This window comes from Carlito syrichta, unplaced genomic scaffold (genome assembly GCF_000164805.1).
Source record: "Carlito syrichta isolate Samal-C Ts95f unplaced genomic scaffold, Tarsius_syrichta-2.0.1 Scaffold171509, whole genome shotgun sequence".
NCBI classification, from domain to species: Eukaryota; Metazoa; Chordata; class Mammalia; order Primates; family Tarsiidae; genus Carlito; species Carlito syrichta.
The window spans coordinates 106,535-126,118 of NW_007115605.1; positions in this window are offsets into that span (position 1 = coordinate 106,535).

Consider the following 19,584-nt stretch of genomic DNA (forward strand, 5'->3'; position numbering starts at 1 on the left):
ATCCACTCATCTCAGCCTCCCAAAGGTGCGGGATTACAGGCTGAGCCACCAAGCCCGGCTCCCTTTTCTCTTTCTTCCCAGCAGTCATGGCCAAAGAGAAGAGCCTGGAGGCATATCACAATCCCAACTGAGAGGGTGTGGATCTGTGCATGATTTCCTTCTCTTCCACTTCCACTTCAAATGGGCTGCAGGACCATCTGGTGTGTGGGGAGCTTGATTGCTGTGGCATCATTCTATGGATGGAGGATGTAGAAGCCATTGCTTATCTGTGCACGCGCTCTTTTCTTGGTTGGATAATTGTGTTTACTCTGGTCTCAAAGCACTCTGTTTGAGGTACTATAATCATCCTGTCCTCCCCTTCCCCTACAGGAAGTCCAAAGAGGAAGTTCTATAGAAGTCCAAACTCCAGAGGCCAGCCATCCCAGGCCTCTCCATTCTGATTCCAATGGCTTCCATATCTGGTATCCAGCACTCTCCCTATGTGTGGACTCAGCTCTCTCTCTCTGGTCAGTCAGCTCCCATAAGTGAAGTAAGTATCAGGTTTGTTTATTTTCACCTTCCCTTTGCTTAAAGAACATATGCCTGCTCCCAATACATCCCTCCAAAGCTCCTTCAAGCTCACCCGAATACCATTCCTTGAATATTTAATAAGAACATAAGAGGAGGACCCCCCAAAAACAGAATTATCTTTCGGAGGGTGAGACCCTTGAAGTCCAGGTTTCCCCCACTAGGTAAGTGTTCTAGGAACCGAATGTCGTTGTGAGAGACTGCATTCGGGTTCCGTGAATTTTTTTTGGAGATTCTTTCAACACGTCTGCCCACTTATGATGACAGATGGATTCTTTCAACACGTTTGCCCATGGATGATTTATGAGTGTTCGGTAGTTTTTTACCAAAAATGGCATAACCCCCATGTCCCACCCTCTTTATTCACTTGATCTCGTTCTGAGCGACTTTTTTTTTTGTTTGTTTCCCCGGATGAAAAAAATTCCTCCAAGGGAAACGTTTTGCCAAAGTGGAAGAGATAAAACAAAAAAGGGCAGAAGCACTAAAAGGGATCTCAACTGGTAACTTCAAAAACTGTTTTGAGCAGTGGAAAATGCGTCTTGATAGGTGTATTGAACCAAGTGGAGAATACGTTGAAGGTGACTGAAATTTAAACGTGTCCAAATGAATACACAATTTTTAAATAAATAAATTCTGGGTTGTTTGGTGTCCTACTGTGTGTCCAAGTGATTTTTGCCCTGGAGTGTAGTGGTGAATGACACAGACATGGTCCCACTCTCATGGTGCTAACACTGTGTGAGTGGTGAATAATACATAAACATGGCTGGTGCATATGGCACTAGGGGTCATCTAGAAAATGTCAAAGGAGAGGAAAAGTCAAGGAAGTCTTCTCTGAGGACATGCGAGCCAGGAACCAGCCAGGCATTCCAGAAGGAGGGAACAGCAAGTGCAATGGCCCAGAGGCAGGCCTGAGCTGGCATGTTTGAGATACAGAAAGGTTAGTGTGGCTGGAGTGTGGTGAGGGAGGGAGGCTGGCACCAGATTCCAGGCACTCTGTAGCACATGGACTTGGACTTTGTTCTATTTGCAGTGGAAAGTCCTTGGGTGTTCTTAAGCTGTGGAGCAGCAGGACTGGATTTATCATTCTGGGAGCCGCTTCTGATGCTGTGCAAAGAATGGTTTAGGGCCAGGAGGCAAGGGAAGGGGGTAATGGGAGAATCAGGGAGAATGGTTAGGAGCCCACCACAATGGTCCAGTTGAGAAGAGAATGGTTGCCAGGGTGAATAGGGTCCCTGCCCTCAGAGGGCTTCTAGTCTTGTTGGGGATACAGGTGAATCAACCCAAATTTCGGATCAAATGTGTGCTCCAGTAGGAAAGCTTATGACTCAGCACCCTACAGTTTCCTTATTGCACCCTCTGGGGACCTGACTTGGCAGGAGTGGCCCAGAGGCTCAGCCACTGAAAAGCAGGCTTCCTCATCTAGCGAGAGGGGAAAATCCTGACTCTACTGAGGATTGGGAGACAGTCCCCTCCCACGGTCTTTTAAGTCCTTTGCGAACCCTATGAGATGAGGGTGACCATAGAGGTTCCCTGAGTATCAATACTCAGTTAACAAGGTTAGAGGAAGGTTTAGACTGTGGGCTGTGTTGTTTGTTGGGGCTTACCCATAGGCCCTTGTCCTTACTCTGTCTCCTTTCTTTGAACTTTCATAGTGCTTTTCACCTATGGCATACGTGGGACCCAATATTTGGTCCTCGATTTTTCATTTGCCTTTTAACGTACACGTGCCTTGACTTTCGAGTGAGATTTTAAGTCCTTTGCAGTAAAGTGATGCTTTTTGCTTTTCTGACCTGTGTGGGACTTGACACACATGAACTGCTCTGTACATACTTATTCGGTGGCTGTCATGGACTCCTGCTCTCCACCCAGAGATCACAAGAGAGTCTGGCACTTCCTGGAAAAGGGAACTCACTCAAGGTCTCAGGAAGATTCGGTTGACAAAAGCAAACTGGGCGTTTGAAGGGAGGTTAAGAAGGCACGGGCAGGGAGGCCACTAAGGGCTGGCGAAGAACGATGGGGAGCTGGAGAGAAAGGGGCCACCAGACCCTAGAGAGGGGAGGCGATGAAGGTGACAACCTGCGGGAGTGGAGACCTTCAGGACAGAATGCAGGCAATCTGTGGCAAAAAAATAGCTGAGCTTCTCCTGCTCCCAGTCCCGCTCTCCAGTTGGGATGTTCGCATGAGCTGCGCCCAATCTACGGTCAGAAGGGCAAGGAAGCCCTGCATGCAACCCAGGTCCAGGCTGGCCTCCTGGGGCCCAAAGTGGAGTGGGTGAAAATAGAGTGGCTATGGAAGTATCGCGACTGCCATAGGAATCCCCCCTTCCTCAAGGCTCTTCTTTTTGGGAGTATGGATGTCCGAGTTGGAGGGACTGTTTTATTAGAATGAGAGTAAAGCTATCAGCTTCTTCTTCGTCATCATTCTTATTTACCCCAAAGGAATCGGAATCATTCAAGGTGACTTGTTTCACGGTGGCAGAGCTGGGATGACATCCCAAGCCTGTGGACTCCCGGCTCAGTACTCGGCACCATCACCCCCAGCATCACCAGCCACCTGCTCCTGTGCTTGCATGGATGATTCATCTCCGTCTTCATAAGCAAACCCATTCTCACATTGGTGGTTCTCTCTAAAGGACCCCCTGCGTCCGCACACCCTGTGGCTCTTTGTTACTTATTTTACCACAAGGGACATCACAGTAAAGGCCCTAGGAACTGGGAACCCAAAGGCCACCATAGACCCCAATTAAGTCCTAAGGTAGGGACCGCAATGAACAGCAAGGGGACACCTGATCTAGACGGGCTCTCCTTTCAGCAGGACGCGGTGTTCTGTTGCTACATCTGCTGCCAGCCAAGGCTGCCTTCCAGGGTTGGCTCCTTCTGGGCATGTGGAAGGGGCTGTCCTTGGCAGGCAAAGGCTCTGTGGGTTTGGAGACGAAGGAGCTTCTTCCCGGCAGTTCAGCCCAGCAAGTGGAGACAACCTAGGAATTCAGCCAATCCTGTGAGGTTAGAAATGGTGGCAGTTCTTGGAGATGAAGATAATTTAAGAATAATTTTTAAAAATTGGTGCTAATATTTATTGTGTGTTTGTTACATCAGACACTACTCTAAGCACTTTGCATGTGTTATCTGACCGAATTCCTGCGGCAACCTTGGGAGGGAAGTGCAGGTATCGCCATGACAGTCCACTTGTTTTCCGGCTCTAGTCATTCCTCTCCTCTACCATGAGGATTACTCAGGTGCCCCTTCTCCTCTCTCCTTAAACCTCTGTCCATACATGCTTCTTCACTCTTGCTCTCACCCAGTGGCTCTGCTGAGAAAATGAAAGCAACCAGATCAGAACTCCCACAGCTGCATGACTTCTGCCACTTGAGATCCTGTGCCAACATGACAACCGCCCCCTTCCTCCCGTTGCCATGGGCAGCCAGCCTGGTGCACACGCAGGAGGCCCTGTCCGTTCCTGCCTGCTCAAGGGCGTCGCATCAGCAGCTCTCCTCTCCTCTGTCCTCACATCCTGGCTCTCTGCTAGTTCACTTCCAACTGTCTACCAACATGCTTTAACTTCTCCCGTCTTAAAAATGATTCTTCTCTTGACTCTGTATACTTCTCCCACTGCCACCTTGGTTTTCTGTCCCCATGTACAGCAAATATTCTCAAAAGAGTCGTCTGTTCTTGATGTCTCCACTTCTCCCTGGATCCCATCCTACTGAGGCCTTCGCCTTCCTTAGAAACCAGTCCTGCCAAGATTACCTGTAACTTCCCTGTTGCTAAACCCAAGGGTCCCTCTTCAGTCTTCAGTTTACCAGGCTGTCAGTATAATTCGACACAGTTTAAATGGCAACAAGTTTGTCTTTGGATCTGGGGACTTCGTGCTACTCTTGATTTTCCTTCTCCTCCACTGACTTCTCATTCTCAGAATTATCTTCTGAACTCTTCTCATTCCCCCAACTTCTCGATCTTGGAAGACCCCAGAACTCAGAACTCAAACTGTTTTCTATCTGCACTAATTCCCTAGATGAACTTAACCAGTCTCGTGGCTTTAAATATCTACACATGCTGGAAATTTCCAAATTTATATTTCTAGCCTGTACCTCCTCCTATATTCCTGACTTATTTTTTCTTCATAGCACTTATCACCATCTGACATTCTATATATTTTACTTACTTTCTCATTTATTTTCTCACAGTCAAAAGTAAACTCGATGAGACCAAAGATTTGAAAAAAATGGTGTACTATGGAACATTTCAAATATACAATGGACCCCATGTAGCCATCATCCAGCTACAATAATCAGCAACTCCTGACCAATCCTGTGTCATTTATATTCCCTTCCAACTCCCTCCACCAGCACTGAATTAATTGGAAGCAAGTCACAGCCGTCATATCATTTATTCCCTAAATACCTTCATACATATCTCTAAAATGTAACTGTGATGATTCATTAATATTGTCAAATATCGGTCATGATGTGCTAACATACATGCAACATAAAATTTACAGTTTTACCCATCTCCAAGTGTACAGAGCAGTGGCATTGAGTACATTTACATTGGTTGTGCAACCATCACGACCATCTGTCTCCAGAACTCTTTCTTATCAGCCCAAACTGAAACTCTGTACCCATTTAACACATCAATCTTTTTTGTTTGTCTTTTAAATTTTTTATTTTAAAGATGTGGGGTACAATTCAGGGTTAGGTATACAAATATTCATTATGAAGGTACCCTTGTGGATAAGGCATGCCTTCCCATCAATGCTTTTTTAATGGTGAGCTTGTATCAGAATATGTAACTCATAGACTGCATGTGCTTGACATCTGTTTTAAGTTCACAGACTTTCCATTCTGCTTCCCCCCTCCCCTTTTGCAATTTATTATTGAGGAAACTGGATTTTACTGACGGCACTAAGGTTACTTTAACACGTTCTTCTGTATTTCCCACAAACTGGTCGTTAGACCTCAAGGCTTCTGAAGACTCAGGTTGCTTTGTTGTTTGCCTGGAGTACTTTATAGGCAGTACTGTGTCAGGAGTCTGAGGGTGTCAGGTTGTCCCTCATTCAGTCTTTGATGACTATGACCCTGATCTCTTAATTCATTAGAGAGCTGTGAGATGATAATATCCTACCATTGTTTTTCATATAGTATGTGGAATATAGAGTGAAATGTCCCTGCACCAACTGCTGAGTTACTTTGAGGTAGAGTTTATTCGGGAAAGGTGGGTTTTTGAAATAATTCATCCAGCTTCCTCAAAATGTAACCCTTGAAAAAGCCAGGAGAGACGACTGGAGTACAGATAGTGGGGGGCAGAGAAGGAGTCCTGAGAGACCCCTACTTTTCTAATCTGACCACAGGTACCTTCCATTTCAGGATAGGGGGTGAGTGTCATATATGCTGGGGTTATTTAAAGCCACAAGATGGAAGTGGTGATTCTTCCTGGGGATACCTAATTTAATTGCAGAATGGGAGAAATATCTTTCACACTAAAATAAATACAGACATGTTATGAAATAAAATATAAAGAGCACATACATTTTTAAGGTGAAAGACTGATTTTATTTTTCGGTAGATCTTTTTAGATCTTCTTCCCAGACCTCAGGGATTTGCTCTCTTGAATCCCTGTTCGTGGGAAGCACTGCACCAGAACATGGCTTGTGGGTCTGTTCAGCCTGAAAGGTCAGAGGCCACGGAGAGAGGCCGCCTCTGGCCCCAGTGACCCGTGAGAGAAGATGATTTGGCCTCCAGCACAACAAACACCCTGGGCCAGGAGCACATCCTGGGTGTCATGGTCAGTCTTCACTGGGAGAAATCTGATCCTACCCAGGGATGTGGTTACAGCCTCACCTCTCTCGGCAAGCAGCCCTGTCTCTCAGTGTCACTTGCCCTGGAAGCTGGGACTCGGGAGAAGTTTCCACTCTCTCAGAGTCAGAGCCTTTTCTGGGAGAAGGGAGTTCTTTCTGGACTGAGTTGGGGCTGCTTATTGGTATCTGAGCAGAAGGGCACCTGCCTGTGTGGTGTAGTCACTGAAGGTCAGTACAGATAGGGACCTGACAGATCCTCTGCCTAATTCCATTGTTATATTTGAGGATTCTGTCGCTCAGAGAAGCAACTGGCTGGCCTGGTCAGCAGCAGGGGCAGATTCAAAATACCATCTTGGCTCTCAATCCAGGGCCATTTGCATTTCCAAATGTCTTTCCTTTGGGGGGATCTAAGAGTTCCCCTCAAACAAGACCAGGCTTTGCTACAATGGTCAGAATTTTCTAGAACAGCCTTTGCTAAGAATCTAGTCTAACAAAACAGCCAGTGATTCATATAAAAATGGATGCAGGAGGATTTTTATAGCAACATTATGGAAAATATAAAGACAGGGACAAATCAAAAGGCAGATTGGTTGTATTCACGGTGGAAAACCATCTAGTGTAATAATGTATTTCATCAAATGTCTTCTTGAGAATATGCAATGGCATAGATTCTCAGTCATGGATACAGAGGCAGTGGAAACAACAGTGTGATTCCTGGCTGCTGGACTCTAGGGTGGCTTACCTTTTAAAATATAAAATCAAATGTCTTTTTCACTGATTACAGTTACTAGTTAATGACAGTTGCCAATATGTTTCACCATTTCGGGGTTCCTTGGGTAGCCTGTGCATTGTCTCTAGTCTGACTTCTCTTTTTGTTGAAAAAATGTCTTTTAACAGTTTATTCAAAGGGTGTGTGAGTGGTCAAAACAAAACAAAACAAAAATGATTAGTTTTTGTGTATTTTATCTTATTTTTATTTTTTTAATTTTTATACACTTTAATTTAAAGATGTGGGGTACAATTCAGGATTAGGTATACAAGTGGACATCGTACAGAAAAAGTTTGGGCCTCCCTTTGGTCTTCACCTTGCCTGGTTTGAGATCAGTACCCTTATTGATGTGTTACGACTCCGGCAGTATCCTGCTACTGCCAATCCCTTTCTTATAAAATTATGGTAAGTGTTCAGGGTCCATTTATGAGTGAGAACATGTGATACTCTGTTCTCTGTTTCCGTGATAGATCACTGATTATAATTGACTCTAAATCCATCCAAGTTACTGCGAAGTCCATTTTTGTCCTTCTTTATGGCTGTGTAATATCACATTGTGCATATGTACTGCTTTTAGGCGAAAGAGTGAGACTCCAACGCAAAACAAACCCCCCAAAAACGGTTTTGATGGACAGCACAGTGAGTTCCATGTTTTTGCTATTAAATAGGGCTACAATAAACATGCATGTACAGATATCTTTTTTGTAGAATGTTTTGAGTTCCTCCAGGTATATTCCCAGAAGGGGGATTACTGGGTCACATGGAAGGTCAATTTCTAGTTCTTTTAGAAATCGCCACTCTGTTTTCCATAGAGGTTGAACTAATTTGCATGTCCACCAGCAGGGTAGAAGCATTCCCTTTTCTTTTTTTTTTTTTTGAGTTGGAGTCTCACTCTGTCGCCCAGACTGGAGTGCAGTGGCCGCTCCCGGCCACTGCAGCCTCGACCTGCTGGGCTCCGGCGATCTTTCCGCCTCAGCCTTCCGAGTAGCCGGAACTACAGGTGTGCGCTACCACACCCGGCTAATTTTTTGATTTTATTGTAGAGATGAGGTCTTGCCTGCCCAGGCAGGTCTTGAACCCACGGGCTCAGGCAATCCACTCACCTCAGCCTCCCAAAGGCGCGGGATTACAGGCTGAGCCACCGAGCCCGGCTCTACATTCCCTTTTCTTTGCATCCTCGCCAGCATTTGTTGTAGTTTGTTTTCTTAATGATGGCCATTCTTACTGGGGTTAGCTGGTATCTCAATGTGGTTTTGATTTGCCTTTCTCTGATGATTAATGGGACTGAGAACTTTCTCAGGTGTCTGGTGGCTGCCTGTATATCATGTCTTTTACTCACTTTTTAATGGGGCTGTTTGGTTTTTTTCCTTTCAGCACATTTGAGTTCCTTATAGATCCTGGATATTAGGCCTTTGTCAGATATATAATTGACAAATATTTTTTCCCATTTTGTGGGCTCTCTCCCCACTCTCTTGACGGTTTCTTTTGTTTTGCAGAAGCTTTTCAGTTTAATGAAGTTACACTTGTCTATCTTATCTCTTATGGTGTGGGCACTTGGGGTTTTGATCAGGAAATGGTTGCCAGTTCCAATTTCCATAAGGGTGTCTCCTGAATTTTCTAAGATTCTTTTTTTTTTTTTTTTTGAGTTGGAGTCTCACTCTGTCACCCAGACTGGAGTGCAGTGGCCGCTTCCGGCCACTGCAGCCTCGACCTGCTGGGCTCAGGCGATCCTTCCGCCTCAGCCTACCGAGTAGCTGGAATTACAGGCATGCGCTACCACGCCCGGCTGATTTTTTTTTTATTAATTGTAGAGATGAGGTCTTGCTGCCCAGGCGAGTCTCGAACCTGCGGGCTCAGGCAATCCACTCACCTCAGCCTCCCAAAGGCGCGGGATTACAGGCTGAGCCACCGAGCCCAGCTTCTAAGATTCTTATAGTTTGAGTTTTTACATTTTGGTCTTTGTTCCATTTAGAGTTGACTTTTGTGTATGGTGATAGGTAGGGGTCCTTTTTCAATGTTCTGCATGTGGTCAGACAGTTTTCCCAGCACCATTTACTGAATAGGTTCTCTCCCCAGTGGTGTTGGTAGAGGCTTTGTCAAAGATGAGTTGGTTTTGCTTCTGGAATCTCTATCTTGTTCCATTGGTCCATATGCCTGTTCTTGTACCAAGGCTGATTATTGTAGTCTCATAGTAGAGCTTAAATTCTGGAAGTGTGATACCTCCTACTTTGTTTCTTTTGCTAAGGATTGTTTTGAATATTCGTGGTCTTTTATATTTCCATATGAATTTCTGTATTGTCATTTCCAGGTCTGAGAAGAATGATGTTGGTAATTTAATGAGTATTGCATTGAATCTGTAGATTGCATTGGGTAGGATGGACATCTTAACAATGTTGATTCTTCTTATCCATGAGCATGGAATATTTTTCCATTCGTTTGTGTCTTCTTGGATTTCTTTGAGCAGTGTTTGGTAGTTTTCATTGTAAAGTTCTTTCACTTCTCTGGTTAGGAAGATGCTGAGGTATTTCATTCTTTTTAATAGCTATTGTGAATGGGATTGTGATTTTTATTTGGTTCTCTGACTGTTTGTTGTTGGTATATAAGAATGTGACTGTCTTTTGCACACTGATTTTGTATGCTGAGACTTTGTCAAAGTTTTTTTTATCAGTGTAAGCAGGCTTTTGACAGATTCTCTTGTTATAGGATCATATCAACAGCAAAGAGGGATAACTTAACTTCTTTTCCTATTTCGATACCTCTGATTTTCTTCTCTTGTCTAATTGCTATTGCTAACATTTCCAACACAATGTTGAATAGGAGGGGTGAGAGTGGGCAGCCTTGTCTAGTTCCGGTTTTCAGGGGAAATGCTTCCACTTTCTGTCCATTTAGCAATATGCTGACTATGGGTTTATCGTAGATGGCGCTTACTATTTTGAGGTATGTTCCTTCTATGCTTAGGTGTTCAAGAGTTTTTATCAAGAGGGGATGCTGGATTTTATCACAGGTTTTTTCTGCATTTGATGATATAATCATATGGTTCTTATTTTTGTATCTGCTGATACATTTAATTACATTTGTGGTCTTGCGGATGTTGAACCAGCCCTGCATCCTGGGCATGAGTCTTTTTGGTCATGGTAGATGATTTTTGAGATGTGCTGTTGGATCCAATTTTTTAGAATCTTGTTGAGAATTTTTGCATCTATGTTCATTAGGGATATTGGCCTATAGTTCTTTTTGTTGTATCTTTACCCAGTTTGGGTATCTGTGTGATGTTAGCTTTGTAAAATGATTTGGGGAGAATTCCATCTTTCTCAATTACCTGGAATACTTTGGATAGGTTTGGTATCAACTCCTTCTTGTATGTTTTGTAGAATTCTGCTGGAAAGCCATCTGGTTCAGATTTTTTTTTGTACGTAGTTTTCTTGTGAGGAAATCAATTTCCTGGGTTGTTATTGGTCTATTTAGTGTCTCAATGTCTTCTTGTTTCAACCTTGGGAGATTGTATGATGTCAGACAGTCCTCTATTCCATTTAAGTTATCAAGTTTGTTTCCAGACAGGTATGCATAGTAGTCTCTGATAATCTTTTATATTTCTTCAGGGTTAGTTGTGATTGGATCTTTTGGATTTCTGGTTGTATTTATTTGGGCTTTTTTCTTGGTCAGTCTGGCTTGGGGTCTATCAATTTTGTTTATTCTTTCAAAGAACAACCTTTCTTTTTTGTTGATTTTTTTTCTTTGATATTTCGGTCTTCTATGTCCCATATTTGGACTTTCACTTTGGTAATCTGGATTCTTCTGCTAACGTTAGGGTTTTGGTGGTCTTGTCTTTCCAGCACCCTTAGGTGATTTGTTAGGCTGTGAACTTGTGATCTTTCCATTTTCTTGATGTGTGTTCATAGAAATATAAATTATACTCTTAGAACTGTTTTCATGGCATCCCAGAGGTGTTGGTAAGATGTTTCTTCATTTTCATTTGTTACCAGGAATCTTTTAATTTCTGTTTTGACTTCTGTGTTGACCCAGTAATCGTTCAGTCTCATGCTTTTAGTGTCCATGTCTTTATGGGATTTGGGAGAATTTTGTCGATGTTGATATTTATTTTTATTCCACTGTGGACTGAGAAGGTGCATAGCAGTGTTTAGATCTTATGAGATTTGTTTATGTTTGGTTTATGGCCAAGGATGTGATCGATCTTGGAGTATGTTCCATGTGGTGATGAGTAGAATGTATATTCTGTGGTGTACATTCTACTTAATAGTTTACTATTAAGTTCATCCAGTCAAGTGTCAAGTTGAGGTTCCAGATCTCTTTGTATTTTCCCTCAATGATCTATATAGGGTTGTTAAGTTTTTGCATATTTTAAATGTTTTATTTTTTCCTGATCTTGAAAGATCATTTAGCAGAGTATAGCACTTTTATTTTATTTCCCTTGGCACTTGGAGAATATTGTTCAATTGTCTTCTGGCATCCATGCTGCTCATGAAAAGATTGAGGTCATTCTAATGAGTATCTTTGTAGGTAATCCTTTCTCTCTTTCTCTGTCTCTCATAGCTTTTATGATTTTATCTCTAATGTTCTGCAGTTTCTCTATGCTATGGCTCAGTGGGATTTATCTTTGCTTATTGTGCTTGGCACTTGTTGTACACCTTCAATCTGAGACTCAGCTTCTCTCTTCATTTCTTAATCATTTCCTCTTTGGATTTATCTTGCCATCAGTTCCTCCGTTCTTTTAGAAGTCTGATTACATGTATTTTAGAATTTTTAAATCTGTCCTCTGTGTTCCCTATTATTTTACATTTTTAATTGAGGCAAAATTTGTATGTAGTGAAATGTCTAGATGTTAAGGGTGCTACTTGAAAAATGTATGCACCTGTGAAACCACAATCTCAGCAAAGATCTAGAACATTTCCATCACCAAGAGCATTCTCTTTTCCTTCTTGTCACTTCCCACTTCTCATAAACAATTGTTCTGATTCTTCTCATCATAGTCTTTCCTGTTCTCAAACTTTATATGAATGGAATAATTTAGAATATAGCTTTTGTATCTTGTCTATTTCACTCAAAATGTTTTTGAGATTCAACCATATTGTTGCACATATCAGTAGCTCATTTTTTAGCAGAATGATATATCATTGTAGAGAAATATAATAATTTGTTTAATTCATTTTCCTGAATCATTTCAGTGGGGAGTAGGATCTATTCTCTTGATTTCTTTTATCTTGACTATTAGTTATATTTCCTATGTCTTCACATGCCTAGTGATTTTTTTATTGCATACTGGTCATTATGACAATGTGTTGTGGTGACTGAATTCTGTTATTCTCTTCTGAAGAATTCTAACACAGAGTTAAATCACTGGCTGGCTACTCTGAACTTGTGGAGGCTTGGTTTTGCCTATAGTAAGGGGGAATGTCTGTGTGAAATTTAATATATTTAATAAGCCTCTTCAACTTGGTAGGAATCAAATTTTAAACTCATGCTCTTGTGGAGGGCATCTAATATCTCTGCTGAGTTCTTTTAGCTTTGCAATTGGATTTTTTACTAATCTTTTTGGAATTCTCATTGCAGAGGTGTGTTTTAGGGGTGAGGCAATAATTTAAGTAGAATTTATATGCAGATTTTTAGCACTTGATGTTATAGTTCTCTCCTTTCCAGCATTTCCTCCTCCAATTTCCAGATGCTCTGGAATTCTATCTTCTGACACCCAAAGTCATTCAGACTGCAGTTCTCTGCTTGAGTTCTAGTTGTTTTTTACTGTACGAACCAGGATCTGCCTTCAGCTGAAAATGGTTACATGCCAACCAATGTGGTTTCCTCATTTTCAAGGAATGTATCTCCTTTAGATCTTGCTTGCTTTTCATTGTTCCCCAGTGTTTTTTCATTTTTAAAAAAATATTTTCTACAGAGTTAACACTTGTTAATGAGTGAGAGGGTTGGTCTGAAATAAACTTCACTGTATTACTGAAACGGAAACTCTCCTCTTAACTCTTTTAAAATATTTTTATCTTTTTGTTTCTCTGTGATATATTATGAGTGAATTAGTCTGTTCTACCTTTCAATTTTCTAATTATCTTTTTAGCACTATCAAGTTTAGAGCTCTTTCATCTGTTGTGCTTTGCTGTTTTTTGTTCTTCAGGATTTCTACAGCTATTTTTCATAATCTTCTTAGTCTGCTTTTTTATTTTATAATTTCTTTGTATTTTTAAATAGATGTTTCTTTCATCGTTTTGAAGGTATTATCACAGAAGTATTTAATTAAGTCATTTTTCTAATTGCTCAATTATCTCAATTTTGTGTGAGGTGATTTGACCTCCCAACTGTTGGTATTTCTAGTTATCTTTTTTACGTATTAGTTCTCCTTTTGAGTTTTGGAATATAAGTTTGCAGACTTCTTTTGTGGGAGGTAGAAGGTTTTTTTTCTTCCTCTGTCTAACTCTGTTCCTTCTAGTGCTTTCTCAGTGCCATGATATTGGCTTCTAAGTGCATCGGAAAGCAATTCCATTGATTGCTCAGTAACAAACACATCCCTTTGAACTCAAGGCCCAGTGGGCCTGGTGCCTCAGTCTTGTTTCTGCTTTTGTTTGTTCCTGGTCCGCATGGATGCTTACCTTGCCTTGGTCTCTTAAATTTTCTTTATTATATTTCACTTTTGTCTGTCATCAGTGTTTGGATGGAGGTGGAGTAGGAAGAATGCAAGCCACAAACATACAGCATTTTTTTTAGCTGAAAATCCTTCTATACCCCTCACAAAGGGGAAAGTCACAGAAACCAATACAACGTCACCACTATCTCTCGATTCTATACTGATTACTCCTTTTTAGCACTCACTGCACCCCCTTTTACTCAGCTCCCATGTGTCTCTGCTTATCTGCCCTGTCATCTAGCTGGGAAGAAACTGGAGGGTCTCATTCACTCATACTAAAAAGTTGGGAAGTATGGCCAACGGAATAATGTCTCTTCCAAATGGCCATGCCCTAATTCTAGAACCTGTGAATCTGTTACGTTACATGCAAAAACAGGACTTTGCAGGTAAGATTAAGAATTTTTGAGACCGAAGAGATTATCCTGGATTATCTCAATGCGCCTGATGTAATCACAAGAGTCCTCCTAAGAGGGTCAAAGGTAGAGAAGGAATTGTGAAGAGGGAAACAGAGTCAGAGGTGATGGGATGGTTATGGGGGTGGGAGAAAAAAGAACAGTACAGAAAGAGGCTATGTTACTGGCCTTCAAGATGAAGAAAGAAGGCTGTAAGTCAAGGAATGCAGGCAGTCTCTAAAAACCAAATAAAGCGAGGAAATGAATCCTTTTCTAGAGCCTCCAGAAAGAATGCAGTTCTGCGGACCCATGTTAGACTTCTCACTTCTAGAAATATAAGAAAGAATATGTTTGTGCTGTTTTAAGCTATAAATGTGTGGTCATTGGTTATGGCAGCAATAAGAAACTCATACAAAGACTGAAGGCTTAATCTCTCTAGAAAAGTTTGCAATTTAGAATGGAACCAAAGAGAAGGGCATTATTTGCAACTCTGTCACGGCAGAATTTGGGGCATGCAGAAGGCTACATATCTCACCCACAGGGCCTGCTCCAGGGATGTCCTTCTGTGTCTTATGCCTGGACTTAATCAATGACATTGGGTTGGAATAGGTTTTACTTCTCTAGAGGGCTCCTTCCACAATGCTACTGAGCTCAGAGGGACCAATCAACATTGGAGCAGGAATCAGTTTTAAGTCAGGACAGGTACAGAGGAGGGAACGAGGTTTGAATATTTGCGAGGCTCTCGGCCTACAGGTGGGTGGCCTCAAGGGGCTCTGGGCATCTCACAGGAGATAACAGGTGATGGAGGGAGGTACTGAAGCCCATGGCCGTCCCAGTGGGGTCTTGTCCTGCAGGCCTATGGGCCGCGTGAGGTCCTATGGTGGCTCCTCTAACAAACAGCATGGAGGAACCAGTTGCAGTAAGAAACAAAGGTGATTTTGCTTCAGATTCTTCAGAGATAGCAATATGTCAGCAGCCCCCAGAGAGGCTGAAAGTAAATGAATCAGTGCTAGAAAGTGAAGGATACCATCCGCACGGAATGGTGAAAAGGACTCCTGAACAGTATCTTCATTGATTTTTTTTTTCTGTAATTGACACACAGCATCTGGGTTTGCCTTCAGGCTTCAGAAGGAGAAAACAGGGAGCCCACGTACACAGAGCTTCCTCGTGTTGGAATTTAATAAAAAAAACTTCCCAGAAAGAGCTCCCTTTCCTTTCTTTTCAACTTCCTCATTCTTTCTCTACTGCCTCCCTCTTTTTTCTGTTTCCTTCATTTCTTCCTTCCTTCCCTCTCCTCCCCAAATCTCTCTCTCTCTCTCTCTCTTTCCCACACACACCCTCAACACACTTTCTTTTGTTCAATGTAAGAGCTTAGACAATAGAAACTGTAGTACAGGCAACCTTTTTTTTGCTGGATGTGACACTGGGGACCTTAGGAATGAAGAAAATATCACACTATATCTTTCATGTTGGCTTAAATCTCATTTGGACAGAAGCTCGGTATTTTCTGGAAAAACATATCACTCACAGTTGCTGTATCTGGATACTGTGTAGCCTTCTGGAGTTGGACGCAGAAAGAGGACTGGACCCCCCCTTCAGGGGTCCACCGCACAGGAGGTGGGAGAATCGCCTCCTCAACCTGCAGGAAGCCCCCTGGCCTGGGCAGAGCCTGGCCCCTGCCACATTGCTGGTTGTGGATTTCACAGGTGAGGAAAGCAGAGGTCAGTCAGGTGACTTTCAGGAGAATCCCCTGAAGTGAGTCCCTCTGCAGGGCAATCCCAATGGCCCAGGTGGAGGGCTGTTCCCGGCTTGAAGTTACCTTGTTAAGGGCTGGGAGAAAAAAATCAGGGGAAAGAGCTATCGGCGGATTTATCAGCAACTGCTGAGATGCCCCAGGAAAAACACGATTTGGTGCTGGGGAAGACAGATCTTCTGATAATCTCTCTTTGTACCAGTCTTGTTTGCCTAAATGTGCCCAGAGGAATCAGAGAGCATTTCAGACATTCTGGCATGAAGGTATTCCATAAGGCCAAAAGCTAGTCTTGGCATAGAAGAGGTCCAATAATTACAATGAACCTGAGGGGTTATTTTTGTTTGTTTGTTTGTTTGCTTGCTTGCTTGCTTGCTTCATAGTTGGCTCTGCATTTGCCTTTGAGAACCTTATTCCCTCATTCAATAACTATTTATAAAGTTCTTGCTGTGAGCCAGGATCTGTGCATTGTGTTGGGAGTATAATAGTCAGTAACACATCTGATGGAATGACCTCTTAGTGAGGAAACGTAAACTACCATTGTGGTTGGTGCCATGGAAGAGAGGGAGTGAGGTCACAGGAGGGATGGCAGAAGATACTAGCTGGTCAAGGTCAGAAAACAGTTCCCCGAGGAAGCAGTGACTCGGTGTTGGGAGCTGAAATCTGCAGGAAGCGTGGGCGCTAATAGAAGTTAATCAAGCCAACCAGGGAAAGAAATGGGAGAATGTCTAAGAATAAGGTGGGCTTGTGCAAAGGTCCTGTGGCATGGAGGGTTTAAGGAACCAAAAGAAGCCACAACTGGTCGGTTAGTACCAGGAGTGGAAATGAAGTTGAAGAGTCAAGCCAGGGGCCGGACTGTGTTAAGAATTTTAGTCTTTATCTGAAAAACATTCGAATGGCTTTTTAGCAGCTTTTGTGTGAGTGTGCATGTCTGAGGAAGAATATAAAGTATTGGCTGGAACTAGAGTGAAAGTGGAGAGAAGTGGATGGAATCCACAGATATTTTAGAGGAAAAATCATCTGTATTTGCTGATGGGTTAGACGAGAAAGGTGAATGGGAGGAACGGGTGAAGAATGATTCCTGGGTTTCCGGCCTGAGCGACTATACAGGTGGAAGGTGGTGGCCTTGACTGATGCGGTGAACCATGGAGAAGGAGATTTTGGATGCACATGAATTTGACATCAGTCCTGCTGGGTTTGAGGTGTCTTTGAAAAATCTAAATAGAGATGTTAGGTTAATCCTTCCTACTCTCAGCCTTGCTCTCTTAAGGTGTCCCTCCACGTGCTCCCTGGCTGGAGACCTGCCCTTCCTCAGGGGCCAGTATGCCTGGTCCTGCACTTCCAACCCAAGCAAGGCCTCTTAGAGGTGTGTGCCGTCGCCATAATCATGTGTCCTATTAGAAAGGGGTCTGAGAAACCAGCTGAATAAAGGCAGCAGTGACTCCAAAATTCTTCCCTTGGGGACCTGCAGTTTAGGAATGACACCTGAACCTTTCAAAGTTACAAAGCCCTTTCTCAGCCTCAGGGTTATTGCCATTCTAGCCTAATTCTTTTGACTCCAAGTATGGACCCGCATCTTTTTTTTCAACCGTACGGCTTTCTACTTAAGGCATATTGATAATGATGAGCTTCCTGGCACCTGTGGCAAACTGCCAGAAGGTATCTTGGCAACTAGGGCTTCTGCCTAGGCAGACCCTTGGTCTGATTACAAATGAGGTTGAGGTCCCAGGACATCCCAAGTGCTAATGACAGAAACTGACCACGTGAAATGCTTTCCTGTGTGGCCACAGTGGGATGATCCAATAGCACATTCGAGATTCAAAATTCTAGTAAGAAAAGTGGGCTAACATTGATGGTTGACTCATTTGTTCTTCACAGCAACTCTCTGTTGTTGTGGGGGTGGGTTTCATGATTCCCATTTTATGGGCAAGGGTCCTTAATGTAAGCTACATGCCCAGGGCAGCTCAGCTAGCAAGTGGCCAGGTTGAGATTGATGCCGAGGTTGGTGTAAAGGTAAACGCGTGCTCCTTGAATGAAGTCTCGCTCATACCTCCTGGGGTGATGGTCTGAGCCAGCGGCCTGGAAGGGACCTTCGAATGCTACCATTTAATGATTTGAATTATAAAATCTCAGGGGAGAAATAACATGGAGCATAATCCTAATGTGAATGGTCTGTGGCTTTATGGTATTTTTTTCCTTGAATACCAAGGGTCACCTCTATGCATGTATGGAATACTAATGAACATTTTTGCCCGAACTTATGAAAAAAATCAAACTCCAAATAAAGCAATAAAACAAAGTTTGTGGAGCTTTCTTAGCAAGGAGAAATTGGTCTACCCACTGCCTTTTTCCCTTCCATCCGTCTGCTTTGAGTTTGGGAGGGAGATCGCATTTACTAGAGAAGAATTAGTTGCACAAAGATTTAGAAGTGACTTTATGGAACCCGGAAGCAGGACAGATACTGGGCAAACCCATTGATGGGGAGGGTTTCCTACCTCCCGTGAATTCCTTTCACTCAGGGCTCTTTTTTTTTTGCTTTGGACCTGAGCATGTCCCCAACACACCCCCTCCCCCGCCCCCCGCTCCAAGGAAGCGCACAGTGCCCTAAATCAGAGGATTGCCACCTCAGCTACACATGAGAATTGCCTGGAGAGACTTTAAAAATACATCCAGATACTGAGTCCCACCCCAGATCAATTAATTCAGAACCTTTGGCCCTGGGGCAGGTGATTCTAATGTCTCACCTGGGCTGAGAACCATTGCTGTCTCTGTCAAACCTGTCCTGGCGTCATTCTTTTTGGGGACTTGATAGGGAGTGAGTAGTTAATTTGAGAAGCTGGGTTGATCTGGGGTGTTAGAAATCATAATGGTTTAAGGGATCAGATTTTGGGGTGACACATCTGTAGGAACTAGGGTCTATTTCTGCCTTCTTCACTGCTGAATTGCAGGTAATAAAGGACCATGACTCTCAGTCTGAGCCCCAGCCAGAGTTTCCTGGCACCCTATGTCGGGGGAATCTGGGAAAGGTCTGATGCTCCCACAGTTAGCTCCCCCAGGAACTGCCATTAATGCTTTCTTCCACTGCAACTCTGGAACCATGGCTACCCCTGAGCTCAGCCCTGATCCAAACAGCAGGCAATCTTGACTGAGGGAGACCCATCACATCAGCCCCGAGAGTCAGAATTAGTTTAGTGGCAAACATACGAGATAAGATAGATAAGTGGGACCTCGTCAAACTGACAAGCTTCTGCAAAGCCAAAGAAACCATCAAGAGAGCAGAGAGACAACCCACAGACTGGGAAAAATTATTTGCCAACAGTATGCCTGACAAAGGCCTAACATCAAAGGTCTACAAGGAACTCAAATGTACTGAAAAGAAAAAAAACAAACAGCCCCATTACAAAGTGGGCAAAAGATATGAATAGACAGTTCTCAAAAGAAGACATACAAGCAGCCAACAGATACATGAAAAACTGCTCAGCCTCACTAGTCATCAAAGAAATGCAAATTAAAACTACACTGAGATACCACCTAACTCCAGTCAGAATGGCCATCATCAATAACTCAAAAAATAGCAGATGCTGAAGAGGATGTGGCGAAAAGGGAACGCTTCTACACTGTTGATGGGAGTGTAAACTAGTACAGCCTCTGTGGAAAACAGTGTGGCGAT